This window comes from Budorcas taxicolor, chromosome 25 (assembly GCF_023091745.1).
Source record: "Budorcas taxicolor isolate Tak-1 chromosome 25, Takin1.1, whole genome shotgun sequence".
Taxonomy (NCBI): domain Eukaryota; kingdom Metazoa; phylum Chordata; class Mammalia; order Artiodactyla; family Bovidae; genus Budorcas; species Budorcas taxicolor.
This window is the reverse complement of record NC_068934.1, coordinates 12,411,941-12,427,477: the sequence shown is the minus strand read 5'-3', so window position 1 is coordinate 12,427,477 and position 15,537 is coordinate 12,411,941. Positions and strand designations below refer to the sequence as shown.

General features: G+C 44.9%; 1 protein-coding gene across 2 annotated transcripts in view; it reads right to left on the bottom strand.

Moving 5' to 3' along the window:
- Positions 1-15,537, bottom strand: part of DLG2 (discs large MAGUK scaffold protein 2) — a 1,427,480-nt gene that overhangs the window by 404,594 nt on the left and 1,007,349 nt on the right. The gene's annotated exons all lie outside the window — the stretch shown is intronic.

The following is a 15,537-nucleotide window of genomic DNA, read 5'->3' as shown; positions in this document are numbered from 1 at the left end:
AGCCGTGGTGTTGGAGAAGAGTCTTGAGAGCCCCTTGGACTGCAAGGAGATCAAACCAGACAATCCTAAAGGAAACCAATCCTGAGTATTCATTGGAACACCTGATGTTAAAGCTGAAACTCAATACTTTGGCCACCTGATGTGAAGAACTGACTCATCAGAAAAGACCCTGATGCTGGGAAAGATTGAAAGCCAGGAGGAAAAGGGGCTGACAGAGGATGAGATTGTTGGATGGCATCACCAACTCAATGGACCTGAGTGTGAGCAAGCTCTGAAAGTTGGTGATGGACAGGAAGCCTAGTGGTGTAGTTCATACGGTCCCAAAGAGTCAGACACGACTGAGCAACTGAGCTTAATATCTGTCTACCTATATATCTATCTGTAAATATATAATATATATAGAGAGAGACAGAGAGACAGAGAATCTGTGAGAGAGAGAGAGATACAAGAGCTTCCCTGGGGGCTCAGATGGTAAATAATCCTCCTGCAATGTGGTAGACCTGGGTTCGATCCCTGAGCTTGGAAGATCCCCTGGAGAAGGGAATGGCAACCCACGCCAGTATTTTTGCCTGGAGAATTCCATGGACTGTGGGGCCTGACTAGCTATAGTACATGTGGTTGCAAAGAGTCAGACACATCTGAGTGACTCAGCACAGCACAGCACCGTATATATATGTGTGTGTGTATATAGTGTGTTAATGATATTGAATAAGCAGTATTTAAGGGATGTATCAGAAAATACCTGGAGAAGAGAAAGGCTACCCACTCCAGTATTCTGGACTGGAGAATTCCATGGACTGTAGAGTCTATGGGGTAGCAAAGAGTCGGACATGACTGAGCAACTTTCACTTCACTTCAACAGAAAATAGCATGTTACTTTTGCTTTCCTACTATGCCCATAAAGTTTATGGAATTCATTCATTTGACAGGTATTACCAGCCATATTCTATGTCAGACAATAGGGATGCTTCTTAAGTGGAGTCTGGGGCAATCCATGGCTTACCCCTTTTAAGTAAAGAAGGACTGGGGTCACTCTAAGTGCCTTTGCAGAGAAAATTCAATACATGCACAGGTCCGTGGATGGAGCCCCACACCCATCGGTCTGGCCATTCTTTTTGTTACAACAAGGGAACACTTCTGCGTGGATTGTCAGTAGAGAAGCGCTGTCCTGAGCCCTCTGAGGTGACCCACACTGTGGGTCCTGGGAGACCCATTTCCCACAGTGGCAGCCATGTGGGTGATGCCACGTTATATGTACCAAGTTACTAAATATTTTGCATGTGACTGGAGGGAAAGTAAAAGCCAGGGTGTCCAGGGTGAAATTGAGAGCAGGGAAGAGGCCAGTGAGGCAGGCTGGGGCAAGACCCTGTGAAACCTTGTAGGACATGACAAGAATTTTGGATTTTATCTTAAGAACAACAGAAAATCATTGAAAGGATTAGAAAAGGGAAAAAATGACATGATCAGAAATGCTTTTTGAAAGGCTCACTCTTCTTAAAGTCTGGACTTTGTATGTGATGAGGGATGTATGTGTGTCTGGACAGTGGGTAGGAGAAAAGCATTCCTAGGGCAGAGCTGGGCCCTGCTGAATCCCTAGGCTCTGGTGGGTGGGCTGGGGGTCAGCCTGGATGGTGGGCTCTGATGCTGAGGCAGAGGAAAAAGTCTATTCACTGGCTACACGGCTTTTTATTTGGGGGCAGGGGGTGGTGTCCATGAGCAAGGGGGCTTCCCAGGTGGATCAGCGATAAATAATATGCCTGCCAATGCAGGAGACACAGAAGTCGTGAGTTCAATCCCTGGGTCGGGAAGATTACCTAGAGGAGGCAATGGCAACCCACTCCACTGTTCTTGCCTAGGAAATCCCATGGACAGAGGAGCCTGGTGGGCTACAGCCCACATAGGGTCACAAAGAGTCGGGCAAGACTGAGCATGCACACAGTGAGCAAGAAGTCAGAGGATGAGATAGTTAGGTAGCATCACTGGCTCAATCGACATGAATCTGAGCACACTCTGGGAGAATGTGGTGGACCGAGGAGCCTGGCATGCTGCAGTCCTTGGGGTCGCAGAGTCGGACATGACGTTGTGACTGAATAACAGCTGAGCAAGAAAAGCGTGGCTCTGAGGCGGGCAGGCAGACAAGTCCAGTAAGGTGGGGAGATGCCTGAGGGGCTCCAAAATTGAGAGGCAAAAGCCAGAGCCCAAAGAGTCAGTGAATCTAGACAGAGCGGGGGTCAGTGGAGACAGCAATGTCTGAAACAGGCACAGAGGCCTGGGGAGGCAGCCTCCGTGTGGGTTCTGGGCCAGAAACCTGAATTTAACTGGTCAGGGCTAAGATAAGAAGTCTTCATTTTTCCAGAAGCATCATCTACTCCTCTTGGTTAGATTTCACTTATAAGTTGTTTAATAGGGTGGTCTGGTTGCTACAGGACTCTGAAATTTCTGAAACCTTGATGAGAAGCAAGCGGTCAGTGTGGGGATGCAGATAAGTTGCATATTTTCTGATGTCATTTTTTCTTTTATTAAAGAATAGTTGATTCACAATTTTTCAAGTGTATAACAAAGTGATTCCATTATGTATATGTACATATATATGTACTTGTTTACATATATACGTTCATATATATATTCAGATTCTCGTCCACTGTACATTATTACACAGTTCTCTGTAGCACACAATCAATCCTAGTTGTTCATTTTATAGTTAGTAGTGTATGCACTCAGTTTACGTGTGTGCTTAGTCGTGTCCGACTCTTTTACGACCCCATGGACTGTAGCCCGCCAGGGTCCTCTCTCCATGGGATTTTTCAAGAATACAAGAGAGGGTTGCCATTTCCTTCTCCAGGGGACCTTCTTGGCCCAGGGATCAAATCCCCTATGTCTTATATCTCTGCTTTGGCAGGCGGATGCTTTACCACTGAGCCACCAGGGATGCTCATCATTTTCACCACTATACCTCCAATCTATGGAACTGTTTTGTTTAGGGTAAGACAATATATTTTTCATATTTTTCCACATATTTTTAAAAATTATTTTCCCCATCATTTCCTCTCTTTTTTCTTTCCCAACCAAAATAAATATAGTAGAACTGGAGGCCATGCTCCATTGGATTTGATCCTCCTCTTTCTCAAAGACCAAAATGTGGAGTCAAGGCAAAAGAACTGATCATTAATTCTTCATTTATTGGAAGGTATCTGTAGCTGATTCATAGAGCAACACAGCAGACTTCTCAAGACAAGGTACATTGGTTTGTAAATCCCTTAATCTCAGGAAGACATTTTTAATTGCCGTGGGACACAATGAGCTGGAAACAGAAAATCACCATTAGAAATATTATTCACGGTCCACAGACATTGGCAGAGCCCACATCCTGTCCTTGCTTGAATCGCCTGTTGGCATGCTTAGATGAGCAGAGCTAGGAGGGCACTGCCAGCTGCCCAAATGCCGGCCCTGGCCCTTCCCAAAGGAGGCCTCTCTCCAGGAATCATTTCTTCTGTTTAAGAAACTATTATGAGTCTCAAGATCTTAGATCCAAACAATTCCTCATACAGAATTCAGTGAGCCACATGATTCCTAAGGGACATTGATCATTTAGCTGCTGTGTCCAAATATCCTTCTTTGGGGGCAATCCAAGACTGGAAGGAGGTACAGTCTTGTCCCCCCTAGAAAGGTGGGGGAGCGCAGCTAGAGTAGGTGCCCAGGCAGATATGCCTGCCGGGAACTCGGAACCACCACACTAAGCTGTGAGATACATGGAGGGAGAGTGAGAGGCTTTCAAGCACCCCCAGGAGTGTGGCCAGCCTGTCAGTGACCTGTGATAATGACCTCAAGAGCAGCATGCTTAACAGACTGACCTTCAGCAGAATTTCCTTCCTGGCTTCTGAGCTTGGTTCCCCAGTCTTCCTGGGGCTCAGTGAGCTCTCTGTTCTTTCCCTAATAAATTCCTTTTCCATTTAAGTCACTCAGATGTCTGTTGTCTGGTACTCTGGCTGGTAAATCCAGTATGGCCCTCCCGGCAGGCATAGTCCTAGAGCAGTTAGCATCACAGGCAAGGAAGCTGGTTGTTACAGGAGACCCATGCCTGGCTTCTACCTGGTCTCAAGTTGGAAACCATGGAAGTCTTCAGTTTCCTCCTGTATGAACTGCTAACGTGCCTACCCTCCCACCTATCCTGAAGGGGTGCTATGAGAATCGGATGTGATAATGTCCATAGGAAGGAACTTGGTACATAAAAATGGTGATGCCGATGCAAAGGATATGAGGGCTCAGCTAGCAAAATAGAGCAGAGGTCCCCGAATTTTTTGGCACCAGGGACTGGTTTTGTGGAAGACAGTTATTCCACAGACGGGGGAAGGGTGGTTTTGGGACGATTCGAGCATATTGCACCTATTGTGCTCTTTTTTCTATTATCATTATTACATTGTCATAATGCAGTAATGTGAGCAGTGGGATGGGGAGTGGCTGTAAATAACAGATCTTCACTCAGTGCCAGCTGCTCACTCCTGTTGTACATCCTGGTTCCTATCTGTGGTCCAGGGGTTGGAGGCAAAAACAAATTGGAGCTAAAACTCAGTCTTTCGGTTGAGGATCACCCTTCCTCTCAACTTGAGAGGCCTCCCCAAGGGTGCCTTTTGTCAGCTGTGATAGGGCATTTTCAACGTATACGTGAAGAAGGCTCAGGATCAAGCGTTGCTTCACCCTTTGAGGCTTGCATCACCTAAGCAGGGCTCTTTATCACTTAATAGCTTTTTGGAAGAAGAGTGTATTTTACAAACATGTTTTCAAACTAATATTATGGTAGTATTTGGGCTTCCCAGGTGGTGGAGTGGTAAAGAGTCCGCCTGCAATGCGGCAGACACAGGAGACCTGGGTTCTACCCTTGGGTCAGAAAGATCCCCTGGAGAAGGGAAGGGCTATGTAGTCCAGTATTCTTGTCTGGAATATTCCACAGATAGAGGAGCTTAGTTGGCTATAGTCCATAGGGTCACAAAGAGTCAGACACGACTGAGCGACTGAGCGTGCACCCATGATAGCATTTAGTATGTAATAGAATGTTTATTTAATATTTGTCTGATCTATGGGAGCTCATATCAGTCAAGTGGGAAAGAATCTGTCTAAAAGAATTAAGATATTCCGAGTCTTCAGGACAGAAGGGGTTCTTGGGGCCAAGGGTTCAGATGAATACAACTGAGAAGAGCCCTAGGAGTCTCAGCACCTTTGGACAAGTGGGCAAGGATGAGTCTTTGATTCATTCAGTACCTTTGCCCAGGAGCCACATTCTATGTTGATCAGTGGGATGAAGAGATGCTAACACACAGTCCCTGCCCTCAGGGGAAGCTTCAGAGGCTCTAGATGTTGCTTTCAGTGTCCTCAACTTGCACTCATCTCACATGCTAGTAAAGTAATGCTCAAAATTCTCCAAGCCAGGCTTCAGCAATACGTGAACCATGAACTTCCTGATGTTTGAGCTGGTTTAGAAAAGGCAGAGGAACCGGAGATCAAATTGCCAACATCCGCTGGATCACGGAAAAAGCAAGAGAGTTCCAGAAAAACATCTATTTCTGCTTTATTGACTATGCCAAAGCCTTTGACTATGTGGATCACAAGAAACTGTGGAAAATTCTGAAAGAGATGGGAATACTAGACCACCTGACCTGCCTCTTAAGAAATCTGTATGCAGGTTAGGAAGAAGCGGTTAGAACTGGACATGGAACAACAGACTGGTTCCAGATAGGAAAAGGAGTATGTCAAGGCTGTATATTGTCACCCTGCTTATTTAACTTCTATGCAGAGTACATCATGAGAAATGCTGGACTGGAAGAAGCACAAGCTGGAATCAAGATTGCCGTGAGAAATAGCAATAACCTCAGATATGCAGATGACACCACCCTTATGGCAGAAAGTGAAGAGGAGCTAAAAAGCCTCTTGATGAAAGTGAAAGTGGAGAGTGAAAAAGTTGGCTTAAAGTTCAACATTCAGAAAACTAAGATCATGGCATCTGGTCCCATCACTTCATGGGAAATGGATGGGGAAACAGTGGAAACAGTGTCAGACTTTAGTTTTTGGGCTCCAAAATCACTGAAGATGGTGATTGTAGCCATGAAATTAAAAGACGCTTACTCCTTGGAAGAAAGTTATGACCAACCTAGATAGCATATTCAAAAGCAGAGACATTACTTTGCCGACTAAGGTCCGTCTAGTCAAGGCTATGGTTTTTCCAGTGGTCATGTATGGATGTGAGAGTTGGACTGTGAAGAAGGCTGAGCACCAAAGAATTGATGCTTTTGAACTGTGGTGTTGGAGAAGACTCTTGAGAGTCCCTTGGACTGCAAGGAGATCCAACCAGTCCATTCTGAAGGAGATCAGCCCTGGGATTTCTTTGGAAGGAATGATGCTGAAGCTGAAGCTCCAGTACTTTGGCCACCTCATGCGAACAGTCGACTCATTGGAAAAGACTCTGATGCTGGGAGGGATTGGGGGCAGGAGGAGAAGGGGACGACCGAGGATGAGATGGCTGGATGGCATCACTGACTCGATGGACGTGAGTCTGAGTGAACTCCAGGAGTTGGTGATGGACAGGGAGGCCTGGCGTGCTGCAATTCATGGGGTCACAAAGAATCAGACATGACTGAGCGACTGAACTGAACTGAATTGAACAGTGGCTTCCTGTGGTAGCTCATATTTCTCCTTGTAAATAGCTTATTATTTCAGGCATTTATGTTTTTCTCACTAACTGGACTTAAGAGCGCAGACCGCCTCAGATGTAAGCAAACTGTCAAGTTTTCTTTCTGAAGGTCTGTTGCTGTTGTTCATGGCTAAGTTGTATCCGACTCTTTGGGACCCCATAGACTGCAGCACACCAGGCTTCCCTGTCCTTCAGTATCTCCCAGAGTTTGCTCAAACTTATGTCCATTCTGAAGGCTGGCCTTGAAGAAAAGAGGATAGAGTGGAAATCAGAAGCAATGGTCATTCAAATGCCACTGTCATTGCTTATTATCTGTGTGATTTAGGGCAAATTATTGCGTATCTGCGAGCCTTCATCCCAACAGGGTTTTGTTAGGGATCAGTGCAATCATCATGTGATTTCAGCACAATACTTGGCGCTAGGCAAATAGTCAAAAATATTAAGCATTTTATTCCTAATTCTCCACACTTCCTGCTTCCCCGGAGTCATTTTTGTTGGGGAGCTTTTCCTCCAGAAGCTCTCCCACACGCCAGGCTGGGCTCATGACAGCCTCTCCTTTGTGCCTATGTAGTCCCCAGAATTTATCCTTTACACTTTTCATGGTTTTTTTTCTTCTGGAAATAATCTGTTTATGTGTTGGTCTTCCCTCGAGAAGCTCTACATTTGCTAAGGGCACACATATTTTTTTTGTCTGGTAGTTTCTGCTGCTTAGTGGATGCTTAGGAAATGTCTATGGATTGTTTTTTGGCAAATAGGTTAATAAACTATGTATGTATGTATGTAAGAACATCCCTTATCTAATGCTCCATGGGGCCCCCTCTGATTTCCCCTGTTGTTTGAGGGAGATCCTTCCCTTGTGGCTCAGCTGGTAAAAAGAATCTGCCTGCAATGTGGGAGACCTGGGTTCAATCCCTGGGTTGGGAAGACCTCCTGGAGAAGGAAAAGGCTACCTATTCCAGTATCCTGGCCTGGAGAATTCCATGAACTGTATAGCCCATGGGGTCTCAAAGAGTCGGACACGACTGAGCAATTTTCACTTTCTAGATGGATGGGAGTAATTCCTCCATCTTAGATTTTTGGTTTGCATCCCATTCCATCCCCTGAGTTCTGCAAATAATATTTTAATGTGAAAATGTTACTTCTCCCAAATAAAATACCTGCATGAGTTTTTCCAGAGATTAGTTTCAGGCTGAATTTCTAAAAGTATGTCCAGTTACATAGTAATTTATATTCCAGGGGAGGAAAAGATCTTTAGTTAAGTAAGGTTAGCATTTCTTTATTTGCTGTAGAAATTCCCAGATCTTTTACTTGATTATGAACCTTTTTTCTTTTTCATGGAGTGTTTCACAGATCTGGTATTAGGTGGAACACACCTGTAGAAATATCACTTTGATAAAAGCTGGAATTGGTATCACTGAACTGAATTTCAAACTTTTGAAAGCTGCTTAATGTTGAGTCCTTGAGTGGTTGTCCTGTGGGTTATCTATTAGAGGTCTGATTTTACGTGTTTCCCCATGTACTATTTTTGCAGCAGGTCTTCAAGTAGTGAGATATATATATATAGAGAGAGGGCGGGGCGGGGGGGGGGTGCTTTTTCTGGTGTCTCAGATGGTGAAGAATCTGCCTGCAAGGCGGGAGGCCCAGGTTCGATTCCTGGGTTGGGAAGATCCCCTGGAGAAGGGAATGGTTCCGACTCTAGTATTCTTGCCTGGAAAATTCCATGGACAGCGGATCCTGGCGGGCTACAGTCCATGGGATTGCAAAGAGTTGGACACAAGTGAGCTACTAACACCGCCATCACCATATATATGTGTATATAGTGTGTTAATGATATTGAATAAGCAGTATTTAAGGGATATACCAGAAAATAGCATGTTACTTTTGCTTTCTTACTATGCCCATAAAGTATATGGAATTTATTCATTTGACAGGTATTACCAGCCATATTCTATGTCAGACAATAGGGGTGCTTCTTAAGTGGAGTCTGGAGCAATCCATGGCTTACCCCTTTTGGGTAATAGAAGGCTTGCGTTCACTCTAAGTGCCTTTGCAGAGAAAATTCAGTACATGCACAGGCCCGTGGAGGAAGCTGCACACCCATCAGTCTGGCCATTCCTTCTGTTACAACACAGAAACACCTCACCTTGCCAGTAGAGAAGAGCTCTTCTGAGCCCTCTCAGGGGACCCACACTGTGGGTCCAGGGAGACCCCATCTCCCACAGTGGCAGCTATGGCACTGTGGTCCTTCATCCTGTGGGTGATGCCATGTTGTATGTGCCAAGTTGCTAAACATTTTGCACATGACTGAGGGAAAGCAAAAGCCAGGGTGTCCAGGGTGAAACTGAGAGCAGGGAAGAGGCCAGTGAGGCAGGCTGGGGCCAGACCCTGTGAAACCTTGTAGGCCATGACAAGAATTTTGGATTTTATCTTAAGAACAACAGAAAGCCATTGAAAGGTTAAGAAAAGGGGAAAAACAACATGATCAGAAATGCTTTTTAAAAGGCTCACTCTTCTTAAAGTCTGGACTTTGTATGTGATGAGGGATGTATGTGTGTCTGGACAGTGGGTAGGAGAAAAGCATTCCTAAGGCAGAGCTGGGCCCTGCTGAATCCCTAGGCTCTGGTGGGTGGGCTGGGGGTCAGCCTGGATGGTGGGCTCTGACGGCGAGGCGGAGGGAAAGTCTGCTCACTGGCCACAGTGCTTTTTATTTGAGGGGGTCCCTGAGCAAGAAGTCAGAGGATGAGATGGTTGGGTAGCATCATTGCCTCAGTGGACGTGAATCTCAGCAAACTCTGGGAGATAGTGGTTGACAGAGGAGCCTGGAGTGCTGCAGTTCATGAGGTCAAAGAGTCAGACACACCTTAGCAACTGAACAACAACAGAGCACGAAAAGTGTGGCTCTCAGCTGGGCAGGCAGACAAGTCCAGTAAGGTGGGGAGATGCCTGCTGCTGCTGCTGCTGCTGCTGCTGCTAAGTCGCTTCAGTCGTGTTCGACTCTGTGTGACCTCGTACACGGCAGCCTCCCAGGCTCCCCGTCCCTGGGATTCTCCAGGCAAGAACACTGGAGTGGGTTGCCATTTCCTTCTCCAATGCATGAAAGTGAAAAGTGAAAGTGAAGTCGCTTCAAAATTGAGAGGCAAAAGCCAGAGCCGGAAGAGTCAGTGAATCTAGACAGAGCGGGGGTCGGCGGAGACAGCAACGCCTGCAACAGGCACAGAGGCCTGGGGAGGCAGCCTCCTGTGGGCTCTGGGCCAGAAACCTGAGTTTAATTGGTCAGGGCTAAGGTAAGAAGTCTTTATCTTTTTCAGAAACATTATCTTGTTGCACTTCTTTTGTTGGGAGAGGTGGAGCAGGCAGAGCTCAACCAGGAAACAAAAGCAGACAGACCCTGAGGCCAGGATAACCACAGCTGGGACTGAGGCTTGACTCTGAGGGAAGGGCGGGGCTTTTATCTGGGGTTTGGGGACTCCTAGTGCCGAAGATGAGAGGAAGGAAGCTGAATGTTGGAGACTCTGCAAAATTTCTAGTTTAAGCTGTTGTGCTTTTGGCAATAAGGTGAGTGCAGCTCAGAGATGAGAGATGGCGCCTGTCCCCACCTCTGCGGACCTCAGAACCTCTCTGGAAGGCAGATGCGCTGAGAAACAGTCCCTTAAACAGAGGCCCTCAGGCACTGCCAATGGTGAAACCGTGGATCCTCCTCGTGGCCGGGGACAGAGCTGCAGGGAAAGGACACGGCCCATAGGGCAGGGTCACTGGATGGGACGGGGCTGGGAAGCTTCTAAGAGGACCACTTCAGGGAACCACACAAATAATGTGAGACTTTATTTTAGTTTTATAATTTTTGTGTGAGAGGCAGGAGGTAGGCTGGATTTCAGGTTGTAATACTGGAAGGGAATGAGTTGTTATTTGAGGTAATAATAAAAAGGTGACATTATCAGTACCCTGGCATGGTGAAGAGTATATATCGTGCTTGAATTCCACTTGAGTCCCTTGACAATAAGGATTTAGCAAACAAAGCCCTTCCCTTCTATACGGCTCTAACCATGAAGACGGGAAGGAAACCTAAGCATTAGCGCAACGCCCAGGTGAGCTGTGACTCTTTTTTCACTCTTCCTAAATCCACCATGCAATTTCAGTTTGAAAATTCACAACAACCTGTTCTACTTTCAGGACAACAGCTGCCACGTTTCACTTTTATTCCCAACCATGATCTTGGAACAGTGAGTTAAACACTTGACGTCCATCAAGAGTGAGCTTTGGAGTTGGTGGGGTCAGCTAGGTTGATCGCTTTTAGACTCCTGAGGATTGAACAAACTAAAATTTCTTGGTTAGATAGGAAAGAGCCTCTTTATAGGAGTATTGCTTCTGTGTGCTATGCTCCACATATATATATTTTTTCATAACAAAGCACTGAAACAAATAATAACAGAGGCATTTCTGTCTTTCCCTCTGCAGAAAGAATGCCCGAGGAGGCGACTGCACTAGTTAACAAGATTGCATGTTGAATGCCCTAAATTCTCCGCCACAAAAAACTTTAAGAAGATGGTTCAATTATTGGATAAGCCTTTCTATAATACATCCTGGAGAGATAGAAAACATAAAGGAGAAATTAGAGAGCGAAGATCACTCACAATATGTGTATGGAATGCAGCCGGAGGAGATGATTTCCTTCAGCATCTTAACTACTTTAGTTCTGTAGTTCTGGCGGGGAGGAGGGAGCGCAGGATAAATTCCTGCAATGGAGCTTGGGAATCTTCCGTCTTCAGGTGGCAGAGTGTTTAGGCAATGTATGGACACTAGATGGCGCCCATAATCTTAAAACCTAGTCAACAGCTAGTTATTTTTTCTTTATAGGCACCCGCTGGCGCTAATGGTTAAGAATCTATCTGCCAATGCAGATGTGAGAGCCTTGGGTTCCATCCCTGAGTGGGGAAGATCCCCTGGAGGAGGGCACGGCAACCCACTCCAGTATCCTCGCCTGGAGAATCTCATGGACCGAGGAGCCTGGCAGGCTACTGTCTATGGGATTGCAAAGAGTTAGACATGACTGAAGTGACTTAGCATGCACATGTGACTACCTTGTGACAAAATAGTCGATTATTGAAACTATATACATATCTGCTCCAACATTTCCTATTACTGATATCCTGTGAGGTGCTCCTTAAGTAATGGTTTGGTGTCAAATACATTTGGGAAAAGCAGTATATTTTATTGGTCTCTAAGGAGGTTCCCCTCCAGTACTCTTGCCTGGAAAATCCCATGGATGGAGGAGCCTGGTGGGCTACAGTCCACGGGGTCACTAAGAGCTGGATACGACTGAGTGACTTCACTTCACGCATTGGAGAAGGAAATGGCAACCCACTCAAGTGTTCTTGCCTGGAGAATCCCAGGGACGGGGGAGCCTGGTGGGCTGCCGTCTATGGGGTTGCACAGAGTCGGACATGACTGAGAGACTTTCACTCTACTATATGACACACATTCTTAAGGTACAGTGGTTGGTTGTAATAGTGTTAAGTACTTACAATATGACATGCTCTGTTCTAAGTGCTTTCTCTCTTCTCTTTCCTCAGTATGCCACCTCTCTCTCTCTGTGTGTGCTCACATGCATTAGATACATTGATATACAGTTGGCCTTGGATTTGCAGCTGGTTGAATTGTTGTTGAGTTGTTCACTTGCGTCCGATTTCCCAGGCAAGAATACTGGAGCTGGTTGCGATTTCCTTCTCCAGGGGATCTTCCTGACCCAGGGATCAAACCCCTGCCTCCTGCATTGGCAGGTGAATTCTTTCCCACTGAGCCACAAGGGAAGCCCAGTTGGTTGAATGCATGGATGCAAAACTCGCTGATGCGGAGGGCCGACTGTATTCAATGTACTATGCCATTTTATATAAGGGACTTGAGTTTAGCAGATTTTGCTGTTGACAGGTTGTCCTGGAACAAATCCTCCGTGGATATGGAAGACAGCTGTATCTGCTTTGGGCAGTGAGCATTTTGAGATCTATTGTTCTCACTCATCTTTGAGATTTCAATTCCTGGGACAGAACCTGACACATAGTAAGCCATTAATAAAACAAATTGTCTTAGAAGATTCTACAGTCTGTGTGGGAGAATAATTCAGGAAAATAGGAATGGATGTTACAGCCCTGATTAGCACGGTAGTTGTCTATTATACAAGTTCCTTCTCGATGAAGATCATTTGAGAGCAGAGATCTACCCTTCGGCTCTCTTCCCCGGGGATGCTATTTCTCCTCTCTAAACTTACTATGTTATTTTTAGCACGGCTTATTTGCAAATAAATCTTATATGACTTAGAAATCTATGCACTGAATTTTTATTTAGGGTTTTTGTTCTTTTGTTTTCCAGGAAGGTATAGCTTGTCTTTATATATCCAGTGGAAGCTGTAGATGCAAAATATTATCCTCCATATTCCATTGCTAATAATTCTGTCACTTTTCTTTCCATATTGTAATAATGTGTAAGTTTCCCAAGCCTGTTTATTTCTTCCTTGTAGGGTTAAACAATGAAATTCCAATACTGAGCCTTTACACTAGCCAATTTTTAGCCACAGTTTATATAAATTTTCACAAGCTGAAAAGAATTCCTTTTCCTTTCCCACTGTAAAAAGTGAATGGTATTTTCATTGTTGAACTATCTTTGCAAATGTTTTACATAAAAAATATGATATTTGAACTTTAGACATTGCTGTTATGTACTATGAATTGCTATCTCTAAGAAGACTATGATTCTGATTTGTTGCCATGCTTACTCTGTGGTCCTGGCAATAATATTTAAATGGATTCATCTACTTCTGGAAGCAGAAATACTTGGGAGTTTTCTTTGTTGAGCTATAACAAGGTTATCATCTTGTTCCTTTCCCCACCACATGCCTAGAGATTAAACAAATAAAATCCATAGCTTAGAGGATTTCTTATTTAAACAGAGTTAAAAAGTCAATAATATCATCTCTGTGCCTCAGTTTATTCATATTTCAAATGAACATAATAAGGCATAGAGTTGTTCTAAGATTATGTTACCTACCCCTGTGACTGACTCAAAAGCTCCATGTAAATATTAGCTCCTTATAGTTTGTGCAGGCTTCCCTGCTAGCTCAGCTGGTTAAGAATCTGCCTGCAATGCAGAAGACCCCAGTTCGATTCCTGGGCTGGGAAGATCCCCTGGAGAAGGGATAGGCTACCTACTCCAATATTCTTGGGCTTCCCTGGTGGCTCAGCTGGTAAAGAATCTGCCTGCAATGCAGGAGACCTGGGTTCAATCCTGGGTTGGAAAGATCCTCTGGAGAAGGGAACAGCTACCCACTTCAGTATTCTGGCCTGGAGAATTCCATGGACTGTATAGTCCATGGGGCCACAAAGAGTCAGACATGACTGAGTGACTCTCACTCACTCACTATGGTTCTGTGTGCTTCTAAATGTGCTGCGCACACCAAGCAGTGTGTACAAAGAAGCTTGTATACACTGAGATCATTGTCAAGGTTTCGAAGAGAGATTGTGCCGTGAGGAGAAAGAACACTGATTTGGGGTCAAGGGAGCTGCTTTTCAGTCCCACATCAGAGTCAGGAGCTGTGGAGCTATGGACAAATCGTTTAGCCATTCTGAATCCTCTTTCCCTGATGTGGAAATTGAGAAAAATAATAACACTGATCCCTAGAATCAATGCATGTGAAAGTGCTTTGTGTCTGGGAAAGCACTTTGACAATGGGAACGCTGATTGTGCTGAAATGACAGAGTGGTCCCCCAGTCTACAGATTTTCGGCCAGGATGAGAAAGATATGTAAGTATGTCCTAGAAAGAATTCCAGAGTCAGTCTCCCAGGCTCTAGTGACTTTTCAAGGCATCACTATTTTTACTTAATACTTTTTCATCAATAAACAATTTTTGAGATATGGCTAGGTACCAGGCACTGTGCTAAATGCTGAGGATATAAAATCATAAAAGATACAGAGTTTGCTTTCAGAGAGCTTTTGGTAACTTAGTAGAGAAAGATAAACATGTAAATAAACATGGACAATGAGGTCTAAGAGCTTATTAGAATTTTAAACTTATATATTGTCTAAACTTTTTAAAAAAATTTTTAACTGGAGGATAATTACTATACAATGCTGTGTTGCTTTCTGCCGTAGATCAACGTGAATCAACCATGGGCATACATAGGTCCCATCTCTCTTGAACCTCCCCCACACCCCATCCTAGCCCTCTGGGTTGTCACAGAGCGCCTGGTTGAGCTCCCTGCGTCATATAGCAAATTCCCACTGGCTGTCTGCTTTACACGTGGTGATATATGGCTGGTACATAAGTCCTTACTAACTCATTGCTAGTAATATTTGTATTTAGGTAAATGGTGATGCGCTACCACTTAGCAACATCGCCAAATTGTATGTAGCACTATTTTACACGTTATTCATTTTTTAAAAATTATTTGTATTTCTGGCTACGCTGAGTCTTTGTTGCTGTGCAGGCATTTCTCTAGTTGCGGCGAGTGGGGGCCACTCCCTGGTTGTGGTGTGCGGGCTTCTCATTGTGGTGGCTTCTCTTGCTGTGAAGCATCTTGGGCCTGTGGCCTTCGGCAGTTGTGGCTTCTGGGCTCTAGAGCACAGGCTGAATAGGTGTGGCATGCAGGCTTAGTTGCTTGGTGACATCTGGGATCTTCCCAGAACAGGGATCGAACCCGTGTCTCCTGCACTGGCAGGCAGATTCTTTACCACTGAGCCATGGAGGAAGCCCCGACATTATTCTTAAACAGTTACATGCAACAAACTGCATGCATCATGAAGAGGCCGTTTTTAGAGTATAAGGAAGGATTTTGAAAGAAATCTAGCATTTTGAAAAATAAGTAAT